At 42.7% G+C, this 21,068-nt stretch overlaps 1 long non-coding RNA gene and 1 pseudogene across 1 annotated transcript; both read left to right on the forward strand.

The window, feature by feature from the left end:
• The first annotated feature begins 12,516 nt into the window (after window positions 1-12,516).
• Window positions 12,517-13,215, forward strand: LOC139027706 (uncharacterized). Its single transcript, XR_011479832.1, has 2 exons — window positions 12,517-12,654; window positions 13,179-13,215. It is a non-coding gene; the product is annotated as an uncharacterized lncRNA (long non-coding RNA).
• A 1,083-nt stretch (window positions 13,216-14,298) lies between these two features.
• Window positions 14,299-16,156, forward strand: LOC111963695 (histamine H2 receptor-like; annotated as a pseudogene).
• The last annotated feature ends 4,912 nt before the right edge of the window (window positions 16,157-21,068 follow it).

Genomic DNA, 21,068 nt, shown 5'->3' on the forward strand with positions numbered 1-21,068 from the left:
AGGGAATTCGCAATATGGACCCATATTTGGTAGATAATCAATTCTCTCCATGCTTGATCACCATTCTACACTGTGCCTACTTTCATTATCTCAGGCCAAAATAAAAACATATTTGCAGGGACACATCCCACCACCACCCCCCCAGGAATGGTGTTGCCCAGCTTGCAGCACTATGTGGAAAGGGTGATGTTTGAGGGCCTGTGTGCAGACTGTGCATTGGTGAATATTCTTACTCACAGTGTGATGGCAGCCACCTTAGGGGGGATCACTGTACCATCTGACCCGGCATGAGATTAGGAGGCTGCTGACCAGGGAGCGAGAGGCCATCCAGACACCAGGGTGAGCCTGGGTGGTCTCCTCTGGTGAGAGACAACTTGGTCACCCCAGGGCAGAGGTCCATGGACCTGCGTACCAAGCARACGGGGTGTAGCCGTGCGCCAGACACTACATGTCCTCCTGGTTCTCCTCGGCAACAGAGGGATCAGGAGCAGAGTCCTCAACCACAAGGCCTTTCAGATGGCTGCATGCCTTCGCAATACAGGACAATGACTTGGCTGGATTACTGTTTACCTGAACTCTTGCTTTTCTCCTGGGATTACATTCCTGTTTGGGATCTATGACAGAGAAAACTGAGTTGAAACTCTGAAACTGGCTACACTGTCTCCCGGGGTTACTGAAATATTTGTGGTTCCATAACTGCAGTGACCTAGAATGCAGGACAAGTACACACTAGTTTGTATAGTCCTGTCCCACATTCTCATCACATGCCAGCCACAGAGAGACCAGGATAAAAAGGCAATTTAACAATAACTGACAAAAAGACAGTTTCAGGGTTAACAAGTAAATCGAATGTTATTGGTCACATACACGTGTTTAGCAGATGCTATTTCAGGTGTAGCAAAATGCTTGTRTTTCTAGCTCCAACAGTGCAGTAATATCTAACAATTTCACAACAATACACACAAATCTAAGTAAAGGAATGGAATTAAGAATATATAAATATTTGGATGAGCAATGTCAGAGCGGCAAAGACTAAGATACAGTAGAATAGAATACAGTATATACTGTATATGTATATGAGATGAGTAATGCAAAATATGTAAACTTTATTGAAGTGACTAGTATTCCATTATTACAGTGGCCAGTAATTTCAAGTCTATGTATATAGGGCAGCAGCCTCTAATGTGCTAGTGATGGCTATTTAACAGTCTGATGGCCTTGAGATAGAAGCTGTTTTTCAGTCTTTCGGTCCCAGCTTTGATGCACCTGTACTGACCTCGCCTTCTGGATGATAGCGGGGTGAACAGGCAGTGGCTCGGGTGGTTTCTGTAAAAGTTTGTGAGGGTTTTAGAGGCCAAGCAACATTTCTTCAGCCTCCTGAGGTTGAAGAGGCGCTGTTGCGCCTTCATCACCATACTGTCTGTGTGGGTAAACCATTTCAGTTTGTCAGTGATGTGTACGCCAAGGAACATGAAGCTTTCCACCTTCTCCACTGCGGTCCCGTCGATGTGGATAGGGGAGTGCTCCCTCTGCTGTTTTCTGAAGTCCACAATCAGCTCCTTTGTTTTGTTGATGTTGAGTGAGAGGTTATTTACCTTGCACCACACTCCCAGGGCCCTCACCTCCTCCCTGTAGGCTGTCTGATTCTTGTTGGTAATCAGGCCTACTACTGTGTTGTCTCCAAACTTGATGGTTGAGTTGGAGGTGTGCGTGGCCACGCAGTCATGGGTGAACAGGGAGTACAGGAGGGGTTGATGGGATAGGGCAGTGTGCAGTGCGATGGCGATTGCATCGTCTGTGGATCTATTGGGGCAGTAAGCAAATTGAAGTGGGTGTAGGGTGGCAGGTAAGGTGGAGGTGATATGATCCTTGAYTAGTCTCTCAAAGCACTTCATGATGACAGAAGTCAGTGCTACGGGCGATAGTCATTTAGTTCAGTTACCTTTTCTTTCATGGGTACAGGAACAATGGTGGACATATTGAAGCATGTGGGGACAGCAGACTGCGATAGGGAGAGATTGAATATGTCCGTAAACACTCCAGCCAACTGGTCTGCGCATGCTCTGAGGATGCGGCTGGGGATTTTGTCTGGGCCGGCAGCCTTACGAGAGTTAACACGCTTATATGTCTTACTCACGTTTGGTCAGACCAGCATTGAATAGTCCTTAGCACGGGTACTTCCTGTTTGAGTTTCTGCCTATAGGAAGGCAGGAGCAAAATGGAGTTGTGATCACATTTGCCGAAGGGAGGGCAGGGGAGGGCCTTGTAGTCATCTCGGAACGTGGAGTGGCAGTGGTCTAGTGTTTTAGCAGCGCGAGTACTACAGTTAATGTGTTGATAGAACTTCGGTAGTGTTTTCCTCACATTTGCTTTGTTAAAATTGCTCAGCTAAAATGAATGCGGCCTCAGGATATGTGGTTTCCAGGTTGCATAAAGTCCAGTGAAGTTCTTTTCACGGCCGTGACTATAACCGAAAATAATTATCTTGGGAGGTTATAYGGTCCGCGTTTGATTGTGAGGTATTCTAGGTCGGGTGAACGAAAGGACTTGAGTTCCTGTATGTTATCACAATCACACCACGAGTAGTTAATCATGAAACATACAACCCCACCCTTCTTCTTCCCGGAGAGATATTTATTCCTGTCTGCACGATGAACTGAGAAGTCTGTACAGACTCAGACAGTATATCCCGAGAGAGCCATGTTCCCGTGAAACAGAGTACGTTACAATCCCTGATGTCTTTCTGGAAGGAAATACTCACCCTGAGCTCGTCAAATTTATTATCCAGAGACTGAACATTAGCGAGTAATATACTCGGAAGTGGTGGGACGTGTCCACTCCGAATACCTCTTCTCCGCCGGCGGTGTTTTGGATCAGCCTCTGGAATCAGTTCAATTGCCCTGGGGGGTACGAACAAAGGATCCATTTCGGGAAAGTCGTATTCCTGGTCATAATGCTGGTAATGCTGGTGAGTTACCTGCGCTACGATATCCAAAGTTCTTCCCGGCTGWWWGTAATAACGCAAAAAGAATTCTGGGCTAATAAAACACAAAATACTGCAAAGTTGCATAGGGGCTGGAAGCACGGCTGCCCTATCTATAGGTGCCATTTTCATCAATGTAGTAGGTTAAATATGCTTCTTCCTTGGAATACTAAACACCAATAGCAGAGTAAATGCATAACCTGTCAAGCATCTTGGAGAAATGTTTGCATTACGTGTTGAAAATAGCATAAGGTCAATATACTGTATCTTCAGAACAGAATATATTAGAGAAATAACCAATTTAAGAAGATATATGACTTGTGCATACTGTGCCTGAAATTAACATCAGGTAGTAGAAATAAAAAAGACCATAATGCTCAAAGTTGATAATGGCAGACCCTGGCCAGGACTCTCAGAGAGTTGGGATATGCAGTAAACACTTTTCCAATTCACACATGAGTATTAATACACACTTGTACATGTGTGAAATAGGACAAATATAAGCACCCACCAAATTATTATGATGATGATGATGATTATTATTATTATTATTTGTATTATTATCTGACATCAACCCATAGTGTTTAAGAAGGTGTTTGTCTACAGTGAAGAGCACTAAATAAAAAGTAACTAGCAGAGTCTGCCACTGTACTGGTCATTTAACATAATTGCTTTGATTTACACTAATAACTTCACACAGTTCTATTGGAAACTTTAGTTATGGAAAACCTGTTTGCTACAGGGCACTCACATGACCATGGGTGTAGTTGGCTGTAGCTGACTGTAGCTACAGATGTTAGAGTATACACTTCAAAATACTCTTTAAAACACAGTTGGCTCCCGCATTTAGGAGATTGTAGAGAACAACAGCCATCAACGTTTACTTCTACATGTTTTATACAATTTCTGCCAGTTGATTATATCTTTCATCAGTTTTGTTATGCTTCTTTGACTATAATCATTTAATACCATTGTTTACTGTTATGTAAAACTCTTACAAAAATGTTGGTATTTTTCCAGACAGCTAAAGAGAAAACAGAGATTAGATTAGAGAGTTCAGTAGTCACATGTACAGGGTTGCAGATGTAATTACAGGGTACWGTGAAATTCTTCAGCTCCAAGCTTCAACAATGCAGAACAGAGTGAAATAAAGCAATACAAATATAATACAATTAAATAATATTAAAAATATAAATAATAATATATACATATTAACAACTGTGCAATGATAAATGTAGGGCTCTTCTGTTCTGACTCACAGTATGGTCACAGTTGCGGACATGAAAAAACATTGATGGACTATGGACTGAGCAGTAAATTATGCGTGAGAGGAATTTAAGCAAAAAAGTTTATTTGATCAAATGCAGCACAAAAATACTTGAAGTGACTTGGCATCAACAACTAAAATGTCTATGATTTGTCACACCACTTTACGTGTCACTTAATTTATGTCCGACAAACTGCTCATTATCCTCCCTGAATTGTCTGCTTTGGAGTTGCATCTGGCTTGTTTCCCATAACACCAAGAGCAGGTTGCTGTATTTAATGTAAACCCTGGTGTCAAGAACAGAAGGCTGATGCCGACTTACAATAATGCTGCTGCTTTGTTCTAGCCATGCAGGAGTCTCTCAACAGTTCCATAGACTCTGAGATGGGAGTTGAACACGGCCCTGCAGTGTGAGAGAGAGACTGAGGAAGAGGTGAGAATCTCCTGTATCTACTGTACACCTGGTAACATGTCAATCTAATTAACCAGTGGCGTGCCGTGGGCCTGGGGCCTGGGCCTTCAGTGAGGTACTACACAGTCCCACCCGAACTAATCCACCTCTTATTACCATCATTATGATGCCATGGCTCTAGACACTATACATTTAGACAGAAACGCAGTTATAACCAGGCATTGCGTCACCTTGAAATTGACAAATTGACATTTTGGGTAAACAGTGTTTACCCAAAAATCGACACAATCAATGAGTCTTTTCAATATTTCCCTTCACCTTTTCATTGTGCAGCTCCGTTGCCCTGCGCGCTTGTTCGTTGAGCTGTAGATCCACCCGTGTCCCCAAAAGTTTTCAAAAGCACCATTGCTTGTAAGTGCCCAGCCGTACTTTGTGTCTCGTTGCTGCCTTGTTAGACAACTCAAGTTTGCAAAGCCAGTGTGGCTCCAAACACCAAATCGATCACTTGCAAATAATAGGCATTCCCAGCAGTACAGTTGCAGTGCTTCTCGGAGCCTGTGAGCCATTGATAGCGCTCGTAGTTGGAACCCTTTCCGCCTGTGACAGGCTTGTAGCGTCGGCGTCGGGCGACCTCTCCTTACAATGTCTAACTTTCTTGAAAAGTTCGTCTTGAAATGGCGTTATAATTATATCCTCGACCAAATCGATACTTCTCCTCCTTCCGCCATTGTGGGTTGAAAAAACAGCTTAGTAGTACGCGAATTAATTGTTTATCAAATTCAGTTTCCTAGATCTGCATAGACCTGCCATAGGACCTGCCTCTCAATATTGGTAATCCAATCAAAAGACATGCACGCACTACGCCTGCAGCTGGCTCCTGTGTAACACTGGAGCCAGCAGCAGGCGTACAATAGCCAACTCTAAAGCTGATTGGTTGACACTAAATTTTTCATTTCCATTCACTATAAACTATAAGCGCCCGCACTGTTGATTTGAAGGCCTGAGGGCAGATTTTAGACCCCTGCAACACATGATGGCTGAATGATGATTGGATAAAGATCTAACATAAAGACCAGCCCCCAAATCTCAACCTGGGGCTGGAAGCAGTGCAACCAAGAGGAAAGCTATGAAATGAAGAGTATAACTCTTACTCTGGGGAATAATTTAATCATATTTGTGGGAAAATATATAATTTAAAATTTATTCTGATGATGTTTAGGCCAGCAGAGAAGGCCTTGCTGGCCCTGACGGCCCCCACTGTATATACATACACTACCGTTCGAAAGTTCGGGGTCACTTAAAATGTTCTGTTTTGAAAGAAAAGCACATTAAATAACATCAAATGATCAGAAATACAGTTAGACATTGGTAATGTTCTAAATGATATTGTAGCTGGAAACAGCTGCTTTTTAATGGAATATCTACATAGGCTACAGAGGCCCATATCAGCAACCATCACTCCTGTGTTCCATGCACGTTGTGTTATTAACCTCAACGAGCCTCTACCCCGGGTCCGGGAGCACCCCCATCCCCCACACACTGATTAGCATAGCTAGCATAGCTTCACAAGTAGATAGTAGCATCTAAATATCATTAATCACAAGTCAAGACACAAGAATGAAGATACGATCTGTGAATAAAGCACCATTTCAGATTTTTAAAATGTTTTACAGGGAAGACAAAATATTAAATCTATTAGCTAAACCGTTAGCAAAAACACCACTTATTCTAACTCCATCAGTTTCTTACTCCTTCAGGTGCTATCACCATTCGGTCAACTAAGATATTGATATCCACTAACCAGAAAAAACCTCTTCAGATGACGTCTGATAACATATTCATGTATAGGATAGTTTTTGTTGAAAAAAGTCATATTTCAGGTAGAAATCAAGTTTACAATTGCACCGACCATCACAAATCGACTAGAATTACTAGATAGAGCAACGTGTATGACCAATTACTTCATCATAAAACATTTCATAAAAATAGACAATAGCAATGGAAAGACCCAGTTCTTGTGATTTCAGACCATTATTTCAATTTTCTAAGCGTTTTCAGCGAGAACACACATAAATGCGATAAGTTAGCATACCACATGTGCAAACGTTACCAGAGCATCGATTCCAGCAAGAGCCTATAACGTAATCACCGCCAAAATATATTAATTTTTTCACTAACCTTCTCAGAATTCTTCCGATGACATCCTGTAACATTCATTTACAATATACATATACAGTTTGTTCGAAAAGGTGCATATTTAGCCATACAAAAACCGTGGTTACACAATAAAAATACTAGGAAATCAAGCCTCAATATGTCTGACGTCATCTATCAGAGTGATCTAGTTTATTGAAAGCTAATCATTATCCTTGACTAAAAAATACAGGGTTGACAGCAATCGAAAGACAAATTAGTTCTTAATGCAACCGCTGATTTACATTTTTAAAATTATCCTTACTTTCAATACGGGTTGGCCAAGTGAAGCATATACCAAACAAATGGCGAAATATGCGTTTAAATATTTCGACAGAAACACGATTTATCATATTAAAATTGCTTACTTGAGCTGTTCTTCCATCAGATCTTGGGCAATGTTCCTTTCTATGTTATAAACGTCTTTTGGTCGATAGATGTCCTCTGTCCTTCGAAATATCCACTAACGATCGAACGGGACCCCAAACGTGTCCAAATTCAGAGTGCCACACAAAGAAATTCCTCAAAATCGCACTAAACGGTATAAATTGCTATAAAACGGTTCAAATTAACTACATTATGATGTTTTTTAACAACTATAACACTGAAAACATGACCGGAGAAATATTGCTGGTTAGACAACGATTGGAACGAGGCAAGTCCGATGGCCTTCACGCTTCAGCGGCACGACGAGAAAGGGCGGTCCCTAAACATTTTGTGGTTTATAATGGCTGGGATTGTGCAATAGATTTCATTCAAAACTGATGACGTACAGACACCAGAGGAAGACGTAGGCAGTGTCGGTTTCTTCATAGCATTCACTGTCGCCTTAAAAACAGACCCCAGATCAGGGGTAAAAATTTCTGAAATCTGAACCCTGTCATGAAAAGTGCTGTAGAAATTGTTCTGTACCACTCAGGACAAAATTCAACTTCTATAGAAACTAGAAGGTGTTTTCTATCCAATAATAACAATAATATGCATATTGTACGATCAAGAATTTAGCACGAGGCAGTTTAATTTGGAGACCCAAAATGCTAATGCTGAACAGCACCCCCTATAGTTGCAAGAAGTTAATCCAAGTTTATAATTTAAAAAGGCTAAGTGATCATTAGAAAACCTTTTGCCAACAAGACCTTTCTTCTGAAACTCGTCAGTCTATTCTTGTTCTGAGAAATTAAGGCTATTCCATGCGAGAAATTGCCAAGAAACTGAAGATCACGTACACCACTGTGTACTACTCCCTTCACAGAACAGCGCARACTGTCTCTAGCCAGAATAGAWAGAGGAGTGGGAGAGTAGCTGAAACTTGACAGCAGCTAATGGGGATCTGTAATAAAATACAACCACAAATCATTAATGCAGGAACAATAGGTAGTGGAGAGCCTCGTTCTGGTCCAAATAGTATAAATAGGGCCCTCACCGAATCCAGGCATTAAAATGGAATACAAATATATTCAAAAATGTATTGACCTTAGTAGGGAATCAGCTAAATGTATTGAAAATGTATTATTAMGTTTATCAAGACATGAACAAAATGCATCAGTGATTCGTATTTCCTGCAACTTTCTGAAGAGGCAACGGCAATGCCAATGTGTGTGTGCAGTGCACGTCTACCACTTTGTGTAGCTGTTAGCTATGATGATAATGAAAACAGTCAGACTCTGAACATAATTTTTCTGTTTTAATAAAATATATCATTTGAAGAACAAACATTGTTGTGGCAATTCATATCTTGCAGTAGAACTGTAAATAAGACTTCAATATGTATTTTAACTTAAATAAGACTTAAAAGAGAAGAAAGGTTAAATGTTAAAAAGGTTTTGTCACGGATGACTAGGAGTGGAAGGTAGGAGTCAGGTGCAGAGAGCAGARGGTTCAAGAAAAAKAGATACTTTTATTCCGGCACAAACGGTCATGCCCAAACACAGGGCGGAAAACGGTTCGGAGCACAAAACCACAGCCAACACTAAACGTGAACACAAAATAATCCCGCACAAACTAGAGCGGGCCTAACAAGCTTAAATAGGCTAGAAAATCAAGAAAACACAAATAGGAACAGGTGCAACTAATAAGACAAAACTAACAGAAAAGGAAAAAGGGATCGGTGGCGGCTAGTAGGCCGGTGACGACGCCCGCAGAGCACCGCCCGAACAGGCAGGGGAGCCAACTTCGGCGGGAGTCGTGACAGGTTTAATGTTCTTTTACTTAGGAAATAGTCCTGATCATATAGGCCTAGACCTAAACAATATCCAAATCAACTAACAATACACTGAATTCATACATTTTCAGTCATTTAAATTGTAAAGTCATGTCTTTTTACACAATACCATAACAAATGTGTCCAATCTTGGAAGTAAACTCGATAAAGTATTTAATAATTGCGCTGTTTATTTCAGATGTAATCAAGGCATTAGAATGTACCAGAGGCCACCAAAATATGATTTTTAATGGGAATCAATTATTTGGACCCCACAAGGATAGTTAAACAAWCCTTTTGCCCAGGCCCGCTTCACCAACACTATGCATGATATGACTAGAGTGTGATCGACTGCAGACATTCTGTTCCAGTTTCCCTAAAATACAGTCAGCCCTTATCTTCAGACTATTGTAAATTCCTGATCTTGTGAGCACAGTAAATAATGTTTGCCCTGTACTGGGCTGTCTGGCTGGCTTCCTGCTGTGGACTTTGTCTGTTCCTGCCTCGTGCCTCTCTGTTATCTGATTGGAGCTCTGATAGCACAGTGTTATCACATCAACTTTCAGCTCACAGTCAGTGAACCCTATGCCATTGTCATCCATCCTTAATGAGTGTATTGGATCAACCAGAACTGTGCATGCGATGTTTCATCTGTCTGTAATGGGAACACTAGCTACATTACCTGGGTTAGGGAGGTGCAGAGGGAGTTCAGATAGTGGGAACAACAGAACTCACTGTCACTGGTTGTGAAAAAAAGAGACTGTATCCATTTAGCCAATTAGATCATAATCCCACAAGAACATGAACATTTTCAGCAGTCTGGACATTTTCAATACCTTCAAGTCAAGTCTAAGCTAATGTTAGAGCCCTCAATCTCACAGAAATTATCAAGGAACCTACCAGGTACAACCCCAAATCCGTAAACACGGGCACACTCATARATATCATCCTGACCAACCTGCCCTCTAAATACACCTCTGCTGTTTTCAATCAGGATCTCAGTGATCACTGCCTCATTGCCTGCATCCGTTATGGGTCCGCGGTCAAACGACCACCCCTCATCACTGTCAAATGCTCCCACTTCTGTGAACAGGCCTTTCTAATCGACCTGGCCTGGGTATCCTGGAAGGATATTGACCTCATCCCGTTAGTAGAGGATGCCTGGTTGTTCTTTAAAAGTAATTTCCTCACCATCTTAAATAAGCATGCCCCTTTCAAAAAATGTTGAACTAAGAACAGATATAGCCCTTGGTTCACTCCAGACTTGACTGCCCTCGACCAGCACAAAAACATCCTGTGGCGTACTGCACTAGCATCGATTAGTCCCCGCGATATGCAACTTTTCAGGGAAGTCAGGAACCAATACACACAGTCAGTTAGGAAAGCAAAGGCTAGCTTTTTCAAAACAGAAATTTTCATCCTGCAGCTCTAACTCCAAAAGGTTCTGGGGCACTGTAAAGTCCATGGAGAATAAGAGCACCTCATCCCAGCTGCCCACTGCACTGAGGCTAGGAAACACTATCACCACTGATAAATCCATGATAATCGAGAATTTCAATAAGCATTTCTCTACGGCTGGCCATGCTTTCCTCCTGGCTACCCCAACCCTGGCCAACAGCTCCGCACCCCACAGCTGCTTGCCCAAGCCTCCTCAGCTTCTCCCTCCACCCAAATCCAGAGAGCAGATGTTCTGAAAGAGCTGCAAACCTGGAACCGTACAAATCAGCTGGACTAGACAACCTGGACCCTCTCTTTCTAAAATTGTCCGCCACCATTTTTGCAACCCCTATTACTAGTCTGTTCAACCTCTCCTTCGTAACATCCGAGATTCCTAAAGATTGGAAAGCTGCCACGGTCGTTCCCCTCTTCAAAGGGGGTGAACACCTATATCCATCCTGCCCTGCCTTTCCAAAGTCTTCGAAAGCCAAGTTAACAAACAGATCACTGACCAATTTCGAATCCACCGCACCTTCTCCCTGCTGTGCAATCCTGTTTTCCGAGCTGGTCACGAGTGCACCTCAGCCATGCTCTAGGTACTAAACGATATCATAACCGCCATCTATAAAAGACAGTACTGTGCGGCCGTCTTCATCGACCTGGCCAAGGCTTTCGACTCTGTCAATCACCGCATTCTTATTGGCAGACTCGACAGCCTTGGTTTCTCAAATGACTGCCTCGCCTGGTTCACCAACTACTTCTCAGATATAGTTCAGTGTGTCAAATCGGAGGGCCTGTTGTCCGGACCTCTGGCAGTCTCTATGGGGTGCCCACAGGGTTCAATTCTCGGGCCGACTCTCTCTCTCTGTATACATCAATGATGTCGCTCTTGCTGCGGGTGATTCCTTGATCAACCTCTACGCAGACGACACCATTCTGTATACATCTGGCCCTTCTTTGGACACTGTGTTAACAAACCTCCAAAACGAGCTTCAATGCCATACAACACTCCTTCCGTGGACTCCAACTGCTCTTAAACGCTAGTACAACTAAATGCATGCTCTTCAACTGATCGCTGCCCGCATCTGCACGCCCGACTAGCATCACTACTCTGGACGGTTCTGACTTAGAATATGTGGACAACTACAAATACCTAGGTGTCTGGCTAGACAGTAAACTCTCTTTCCAGACTCACATTAAGCATCTCCAATCCAAAATTAAATCTAGAATTGGCTTCCTATTTCGCAACAAAGCCTCCTTCACTCACGCTGCCAAACATATCCTAGTAAAACTGACTATCCTACCAATCCTACCGATCCTCGATATCATTTACAAAAATAACCTCCAACACTCTACTCAGCAAAATCGGATGTAGTCTATCACAGTGCCATCCATTTTGTCACAAAGCCCCATATACCACCCACGACTGCAACCTGTATACTCTCGTTGGCTGGACCTTGCTACATATTCGTCGCCAGACCCACTGGCTCCAGGTCATCTATAAGTCTTTGCTAGGTAAAGCTCTGCCTTATCTCAGCTCACTGGTCACCATAACAACACCCACCCATAACACGCACTCCAGCAGGTATATCTTACTGGTTATCCCCAAAGCCAACACCTACTTGGCTGCCTTTCCTTCCAGTTCTCTGCTGCCAAAGACTGGAACGATTGCAAACATCGCTGAAGTTGGAGACTTATATCTCCCTCACTAACTTTAAGCATCAGCTATCTGAGCAGCTCACTGATCGCTGCAGCTGTACACAGCCCATCTGTAAATTGTGCATCCACTACCTCATCCCCATATTGATATTTTATTTCTGCTCTTTTTGCACCCCAGTGGTCTCTATGATATTATTGCGTAATGAGATCATTCTCTTATGGGTCAATGCAATGGCTGCTATGTCATCCAACACAGCCTCTACCTTGTACTACTTAACATCAGCCTACTAAAGCACTGTAGAAAAGGCCCATGGAGTTGGTGGAATAATCTTTTAATTCATGGCCACTTACTCAGCTGTGCCAGGGGCGCTTTAATTAGGTCAGGTGGCAATGACCGACAGATCTCATCCACATAAAAGGAGGAAAACGCCATCGCCTGATCTCGCTGCTTTCTCTTCCTTAACTCCGTCTGCTCCAGAAGTTCTGTGCGTCCATGAATCCACGTAAGTCACCGACTCTGTTACCTTTCATCTGAACTATCTGTTGCGATCGGGAGAGTAGGCCATCAGTTATTGTTTATAGTTATTATCGCGGAGCGCGGCTTGGAGCGCACGCTTCAACATATTGTGTAATGTGAATTGTAAATGATCGCGGCCATACGGATCCTCATAGGCCAATTATGCAATTGATATGGTTAATATTAATTAAATTAATTACATGTACACATGAAGACAATTGAAAGGGTGAAATGAGAAACGTCATTGTTTGCTAACTGATCGACTTTGATATCAAACTAAAGGAGATTATAGATTGAATGACCATTCACTGTTTTGTATTTATTTCATGATTTATGATAAATAGTTAAGAGCCTAAATGACTCACGGGTGATTACTATTGACTTCTTAATGAACTGGATTTGTTGAATTCCCTAATTATGTTAATAATGAATGATTGTTATGATTTGATCTTTGTGATTATGAATTTGATTGGATACATGTTATTTTGTTTCCTTTGTTATGCAGCACAGACTACTCAGTAAATATACCACTTTATGGTTAAAGGAATTCCTGCCTCAGTTCATCCATTCTTCCTGTCACCTGACACGTGACCACCTGTTCACCTTCACTGTCAGTCATCCTACCTGTCCAGCTACCCACACAGATTCCACTAATCTTTCAAGCACAATTTATTTGTGTTAAAATATAATCTCCACAGAGCCCGATTATAGCATAGCCTAATGGCCATTGTTTCATTTTTTGTTCATCAGGGCTGCTTCAGAGGTCATCTGCTGCGGAACGGTGAAAACAGAGATGGCTAAAAAACATCCTCCACTGCATCGGCAATACAGCATCCCCCCGCAGTGCAACMCCATCAGAAGCACTCATTAATCTGATAGATACTGACAGCTGAATTGACAGGACCCTGTCATTATACCAAGTCCTCAACAAGCTTGTGTYGTGTCTTTGGCATCATTAAAGTGAAGACTGTTATTTTATCAAATCAATTCTCTGTAATTATTATTACATGATTAAACTAATCATGTAAATGTAATTAACTAGGAAGTTGGGGCACCAAGGACAATCTTCAGATTACAAAGTTATAATTTTCCTAATATTTTAATATCTGATCAATTAGTCTTCTAATTAATAAATTATTCTTTACCTCACGTTAGTCTCATTCCAAACGTCGTAACATCGTGAATTGTTGGTTATCTGCACGAACCCAGCCTTTACTATGAACCATCCATACATCAATTGTCTTAATCATTTATTTACTAACTAAATAATCACATAAATGCATAAATAAACAGTAGATATGGTTACAAGGAAATGATAGGGGAGGTTCCCTAGTGGGCTAAGCCGATATGACGGCAATCAATATATATTAACGCCCAGTGTGTCGTCGTGATCTCTGTTGGAATCGTCAGTCCTTCTGTTGGAAAGTTAAACCGAGCGTCTCTCTGCTTCCCTGAAGTCTTTCGTGGTTAGAATGGATAATTCAAAGCTTTGCTTAAACTGAGGTTTTTGGGGTCTCTACTCAAACCTCTGCCCACTCAGCTGACYGAGGTATGCATGGTCTGAAGAGGATTTCTTCAGGTGGAGGTTTTATTCATAACAGTAGAAAAGGGCTGTCCCATGAGCCAGATAATGTCTGTGCTCATGGGGGTGGGCCAATGACTTAGTTAATCTTTAAAGGGAATACAWTKCTCACACATTAACGGTTTAACATAGCATTACATCATTTCACAAATAGTTTCATCTTTACTCATTCATTTTATACAATAATTAGACGCACAMCTCAAGAGGCACCTGTATAAACAGAGTTATGGTAATGTGGCTGTATTGTCTTTCATGAGGTCACAAACATGAAACAAAACGGACCGGGTCGTAGCTGGCTTCTCCACCGACCGTTTACACATTCTCCAAAACATGGATATTGTTCTATTCTCAAGTTCTGTGATGTAGTAGAAGTTAATTTGTTCTACTGTGAAACTGTCTCTCTCTATACTGCATGACCAGGAGGAGAGAGTCTCCTCCAGGAATTTACGACCTGAGATAACAGAACCTGGGTGTAGGAGAGAGAGAGAGAGAGAGGGGGATGCCACGATCTATACCCAGAAAGGGCCATGTCATGACACTTGATAAGAAGAGCGTTGAGGCTTGGATTCTATCAGTAGCCCTGTCCGTAGTCCTGCCTCCAGGAACAGAGAAGCTGCCAGTAGCAGTGGACTGATGTGGAGGCAGGCTGGTCCTTGTGACCTAGCGGAGGGGGTGGGACTCCATATTCTACACGGCTCTCCGTTGGCTGTTTCTAGTGTCCTTCATCGTGCATACCATCAACGGGAACATGCTGATGTGTTTGGCCGTGGGGCTCAGCCGCCGCCTGTGCCGCATTTCTAACGGCTTTTTTCTGCTAGCCGTGATGGATCTGTTACTGGGTCTGCTGGTGCTGATCCTCTCTGCCACCCGGGAGCTGCTGAGTGGACACTGGCCCCTGGGGGGCATCCTTTGTAACATCTACATCTCTCTGGATGTGATGCTCTGTACAGCCTCCATCCTGACCCTGCTGGCGATCAGTGTGGACCGTTACCAGGCCATCTCACCTCCGCTATGCGGCCTCCGCAGAGTCACCCCTCCCCGGGTAGCTCAGGCCATCACTGTCATCTGGGTCTCTTCCCCACTTCCTTCCTCCCCATCCACCTGGGCTGGAACACGGGTGACTTCAGGGTGCAGAACCTGGACTGGGTCGAGGTGGAGGGACGCACCTGCCGCTTTGAATGGCACAACAACTACGTGCTTCTGGATGCCTTTGGTAACTTCTACCTCCCACTACTGGTCATGTACGATATGCACCACTGAATCTTTTGGATAGCACGTGAACAGGTTAGTGTTTTATTTCTTATCCATATTTGTTGTGCAGTAGTACCATTACCAGTGGTAGAAGTGATACTAGTAATTATGTCTGGAGCATCAATAGTAGTACTGGAAGAATTAGTAGTAGCTCTTAGAGTTACATCCATTTATTAATGTAATCTGCTCAGTCGTCCATCTGCTGACCTGTTTCTCTAACCTGTCTTCATCCATCCATTCGGGTACTGCGTATCCGAGCTGCCACTGCTTCAATCGCACGCAGAGCATCAGCGGCGGCCACAGCGCGGGAGCACAAGGCCACAGTGACACTAGCAGCAGTTCCGGGGCCCTTAGTTATCTGTTGGTTATACCTCACTATTGTACCTTTACCTGCATGGGCATCAGGGCAGAGACTAATCCCCCTGCTACTGCCCTCTCTGTGGTGCTGTGGCTGGGCTACTTTAACTCCGCTGTCAACCCCATCCTGTACCCGGCCCTGAACTTGGACTTCCGCAGGGCCTATGAGGAGCTGCTGTGCTGCATGGGGGCTAGCGTGGAGACGCACGTCCACAACTATCTTTGTGTCCCTGCAGAAACGAGTGCCACACCCACTGGTGGTGAATCAGTGACTACCCTGGCTGGATTTACTTGGTGAATCAGTGACTGCCCTGGCTGGATTTACTTGGTGAATCAGTGACTACCCTGGCTGGATTTACTTGGTGAATCAGTGACTGACCCTGGCTGGATTTACTTGGTGAATCAGTGATAGCCCTGGCTGGATTTACTTGGTGAATCAGTGACTACCCTGGCTGGATTTACTTGGTGAATCAGTGACTACCCTGGCTGGATTATTTGGTAGATCAGTGAACTACCCTGGCTGGATTTACTTGGTGAATCAGTGACTACCCTGGCTGGATTTACTTGGTGAATCAGTGACTACCCTGGCTGGATTAACTTGGTGAATCAGTGACTACCCTGGCTGGATTTACTTGGTGAATCAGTGACTACCTGGCTGGATTAACTTGGTTGAATCAGGTGACTGCCCTGGCTGGATTTACTTGGTGAATCAGTGACTACCCTGAGCTGGATTAATTTGATGTGAATTAGTGACTGCCCTGGCTGGATTAACTTGTGAATCAGTGACTACCCTGGCTGGATTTACTTGGTGAATCAGTGACTACCCTGGCTGGATTAACTTGGTGAATCAGTGACTGCCCTGGCTGGATTAACTTGTGGAATCAGTGACTACCCTGGCTGGATTTACTTGGTGAACAGTGACTACCCTGGCTGGACTTACTTGGTGAATCAGTGACTACCCTGGCTGGATTTACTTGGTGAATCAGTGACTACCCTGGCTGGATTTACTTGGTGAATCAGTGACTACCCTGGCTGGATTTACTTGGTGAATCAGTGACTACCCTGGCTGGATTAACTTGGTGAATCAGTGACTACCCTGGCTGGATTTACTTCGTGAAATCAGTGACTACCCTGGCTGGATTATTAACTTGGTGAAATCAGTGACTACCCTGGCTGGATTAACTTGGTGAATCAGTGACTACCCTGGCTGGATTTACTTGGTGAATCAGTGACACCCTGGCTGGATTAACTTGGTGAATCAGTGACTGCCCTGGCTGGATTTACTTTGTGAATCAGTGACTACCCTGGCTGGATTTACTTGGTGAATCAGTGACTGCCCTGGCTGGATTTACTTGGTGAATCAGTGACTACCCTGGCTGGATTACTTGGTGAATCAGTGACTACCCTGGCTGGATTTACTTGGTGAATCAGTGACTACCCTGGCTGGATTTCTATGAGGAATCAGTGACTACCCTGGCTGGATTTACTTGGTGAATCAGTGACTACCCTGGCTGGATTAAACTTGGTGAATCAGTGACTACTCTGGCGTGGATTTACTTGGGAATAGCTGACTTATCCTGGCTGGATTTACTTGGTGAATCAGTGACTATCCTGGCTGGATTTACTTGGTGAATCAGTGACTACCCTGGCTGGATTTACTTGGTGAATCTGTGACTACCCCAGCTGGATTTACTTGAATGTGTGTGTGTGTTCATACCTAATAGGTGCAGCATGTCCACTCAGAGCTATGTTGGATGGATTCTAGGAGGTTGGCGGAGGGGAAAGAAGGACATCTGGAAGTGTCATCCAGGGATCCTGTAAATAATGTACCCCTGCGTCAACAGCCAGGCTGGAGAGTTCCACTGGGAATAGGTTCCCTCACATCAGTGGTTCCCAAACCCTTTTGTGTCGKGACATCTTCCTGTCACAGCCGACAGCTCTATCTGAGACCCGGCAGAAATAACTGACCCACTATTTGGAAAGTACTGGCTCACATCAACCCAACCACCCCCACATTCACGTGTTGCCGAGATACCCTCACCCGTGGGTCAGCATGTGACATTCGCACTATGACACTTTATGTTTGTCTGTTTATCAGAATGTGGAGTCATTTCCTGATGGCTTTTGTCCACTGGATTTGTAGACTGCTTTGTTTCTGTCATGTGACCTCATTGTAGATCAAATAGTGAATAATATAAATGAAATTGTTAAAGAAGTCCCCACACAAACTCTCTTTTACACAGATACTTGCACTCCGTAYGTTGCAAGCAGTGGTGTAAAGTACTACTTAAGTCGTTTTTTGGGGTATCTGTACTTTACTTCACTATTTATATTTTTGACAACTTTTACTTCACTACATTCCTGAAGAAAACTATTGTACTTTACTCCATACATTTGCCTTGACAMCCAAAAGTACTAGTTACATTTTGAATACTTAGCAGGACAGGAAAATAGTCAAATTCACGAACATCCCTGGTCATCCCTACTGCCTCTAAATAATGTCTGAGTGTGCCCCTGGCTTTTACGTAAATTTAAAAAACAATAAAATGGTGCCATCTGGTTTGCTTATATAAGGAATTTGAAATTATTTATACTTTTACTTTTGATACTTAAGTATATTTTAAAACAAATACTTTTAGACTTTTACTCAAGTAGAATTTTACTGGGTTGCTTTTACTTGTGTCATTTTCTATTATGGTATCTTTACTTTTACTCAAGTATGACACATTTTCCACCACTGTAGGCAAGGACTTATGTAAAGTCATCCACACAAGAACAGAGGTGACACAAAACAAATGGAAAGAATTTGTATCTGTTTGTGCATATCAATGTTAATGACATATGTTTCTACTATACAATTCAATCTAAATTTTTTATTTAAAAGTCACTTGCCAATGTATTTTTATTTAAGGTGTAGGCACTGTCAGGCATGACACAGTACAGTATATTAACACAGACAACTACCAGATAACATTATTTAAAATGTGGAGAAACAACCAAATCAAAAGGAACATGGACACAGAAAATAGTCGGAGAAGACAGTCAGAATGATTGGTAAATTTATTTAAGAGTGATATGATCGCCTGGATTCCAGACAGTATATTTTTGCTATAGCTAGCCAATTCCATGTTAGTTGTCATGCCTTATCTTGAAACAGAAAATGTCTGTCACCCAGGCCAGAAAGAAAGAAGCCCATACAAACACATTGAATAACAGATTCACTACATGGAACAACAGAGTCCCCCAAAAATCTAAAGGAAGTTTGTTCTGAAGTGTCTATCCTATATCTGAGATATAAGGTCAGTAAACATTTTTTTAAATGTATTTAAACACGTATTGTTGGAACTTAACAGTCTCCATATATACTTCCATTAATTYTTTCAAATGGGGGAACCTTCAGACGAGTCTTGTGAGGCCACTGGGTGTCCTAGAGCAGACAACTGACATGTTCATGAGAGTCTCGTTCCACAGAGGGGTCATATTAGTGTGTGGGTCGTAGAGCAAAATGGAGAACACCATCGTGTTCATGAGTCTCATCAACATGTACGTGTTTGCGAGAATCTCACCTTTCCATAGAGGCGTCATAATAGTTTGTAGGCCAAACTGTTCGGAAGCTACAGACGATTGTTAGAAGACCGATGATTTTCGGGATGTCTCATGGTCTGACAAACACGACTCTAGCTCGTCACCTTTCACTGCAGATGCGGAAGTGCGACATCGGCATATGCAGTGAAAAAAACAGATACTGTATCTCTTGTTTAAACCGACGGATTTTTWATGGAGATKTTTTTATTATGCTAATTAGACACACCACAGGGGCACGGACATCGACTCGAGGCGTTAAGGGTTTACCTTAAGGAATAACTTTCCCTTACCGAAGGGAATTAACTGGATCGATTTGACAACAGCCAGTGAAAGTGCAGGGCGCCAAATTCAAACGACAGAAATCTCATAATTAAAACTCCTCAAACATACAAGTATTATACACCATTTTAAAGATACGTTTATTGTTAATCCCACCACAGTGTCCGATTTCAAAAAGGCTTTACGACGAAAGCATACCATGCGATTATGTTAGGTCAGTGCCTAGTCACATAAAAACACAGCCATTTTTCCAGCCAGGACGAGGAGTCACAAAAAGCAGAAATAGAGATCAAATGAATCACTAACCTTTGTTGCACAGAGCCCCTCAAACATTTCCTTAGGTAAGGGCAAAATTTAAGGGTTTTATGGTAGTTTGAAGGCATGCATGCGGAAAGAGTCTCTGGTATCCATGGAAACACCCTGACAGAATACCTTGTCAAAGAGATTGCATTTATTTTGGGAGATCAYAAAATTTAACTTCTACATTCAAGACCGGAGAAACAAATTGATTCAGAAGATAACAAAACATGTTTCTTTTAGTATCTTTTTTCTCAACTTGTTTCTATTATGTCAAGCTAACTTACAGAGTTGGTAGCTAGCTATCCAGCTAGCGGTGTCGCCATGGAATGTGCAGCTTCTATTGTTAGCTGGTGGTGGAGGTTTTCCTTTTGAAACCAGGGCAGAGGAAAGCAACATCCACCTCCACAAATGCTGTTTACATTGATATCCATACTGAATTAAGCACTTATTAAGGGACCTCATGGGCACCCTTAACYTTTCTACTTAATTTAAGGGAGAAATTCACCTTTGTCACGTTCCTGACCTTATTTCCTTTGTTTTGTCTTTGTTTAGTTGGTCAGGACGTGAGCTGGGTGGGCATTCTATGTTATGTGTTTCTATGTTGGGTTCATTGTTAGTAGCCTGATATGGTTCTCAATCAGGGGCAGGTGTTTTACGTTTCCTCTGATTGAGAACCATATTAAGGTAGACTGTTTCTCACTGTTTGTTTGTGGGTGATTGTTCCTGTGTCAGTGTTTGTGCCACATGGGACTGTTTTCGTTCGTTTCGTTCATTTTATTYGTGTGTTCCTTCCTGTTCGTGCTTTCATGTTATATGTTCACAAGTACAGGTCTGTTAACATCGTTTATTGTTTTGTAGTTTATCAAGTGTTTTTTCGTGTCCGTCTTCGTTTAATAAAACAAGTATGTATTCAAACCACGCTGCGTTTTGGTCCGATCCATGCTCCTCTTCAGACGAGGAGGAGGACGAGCGTTACAACCTTAAAATGTTTGTGCAACTGACTTAACTTCACCAGGGTAGGGGGCAGCATTGGGAATTTTGGATGA

The sequence above is a fragment of the Salvelinus sp. IW2-2015 genome, linkage group LG5, assembly GCF_002910315.2.
Source record: "Salvelinus sp. IW2-2015 linkage group LG5, ASM291031v2, whole genome shotgun sequence".
In the NCBI taxonomy this organism is placed as follows: domain Eukaryota; kingdom Metazoa; phylum Chordata; class Actinopteri; order Salmoniformes; family Salmonidae; genus Salvelinus; species Salvelinus sp. IW2-2015.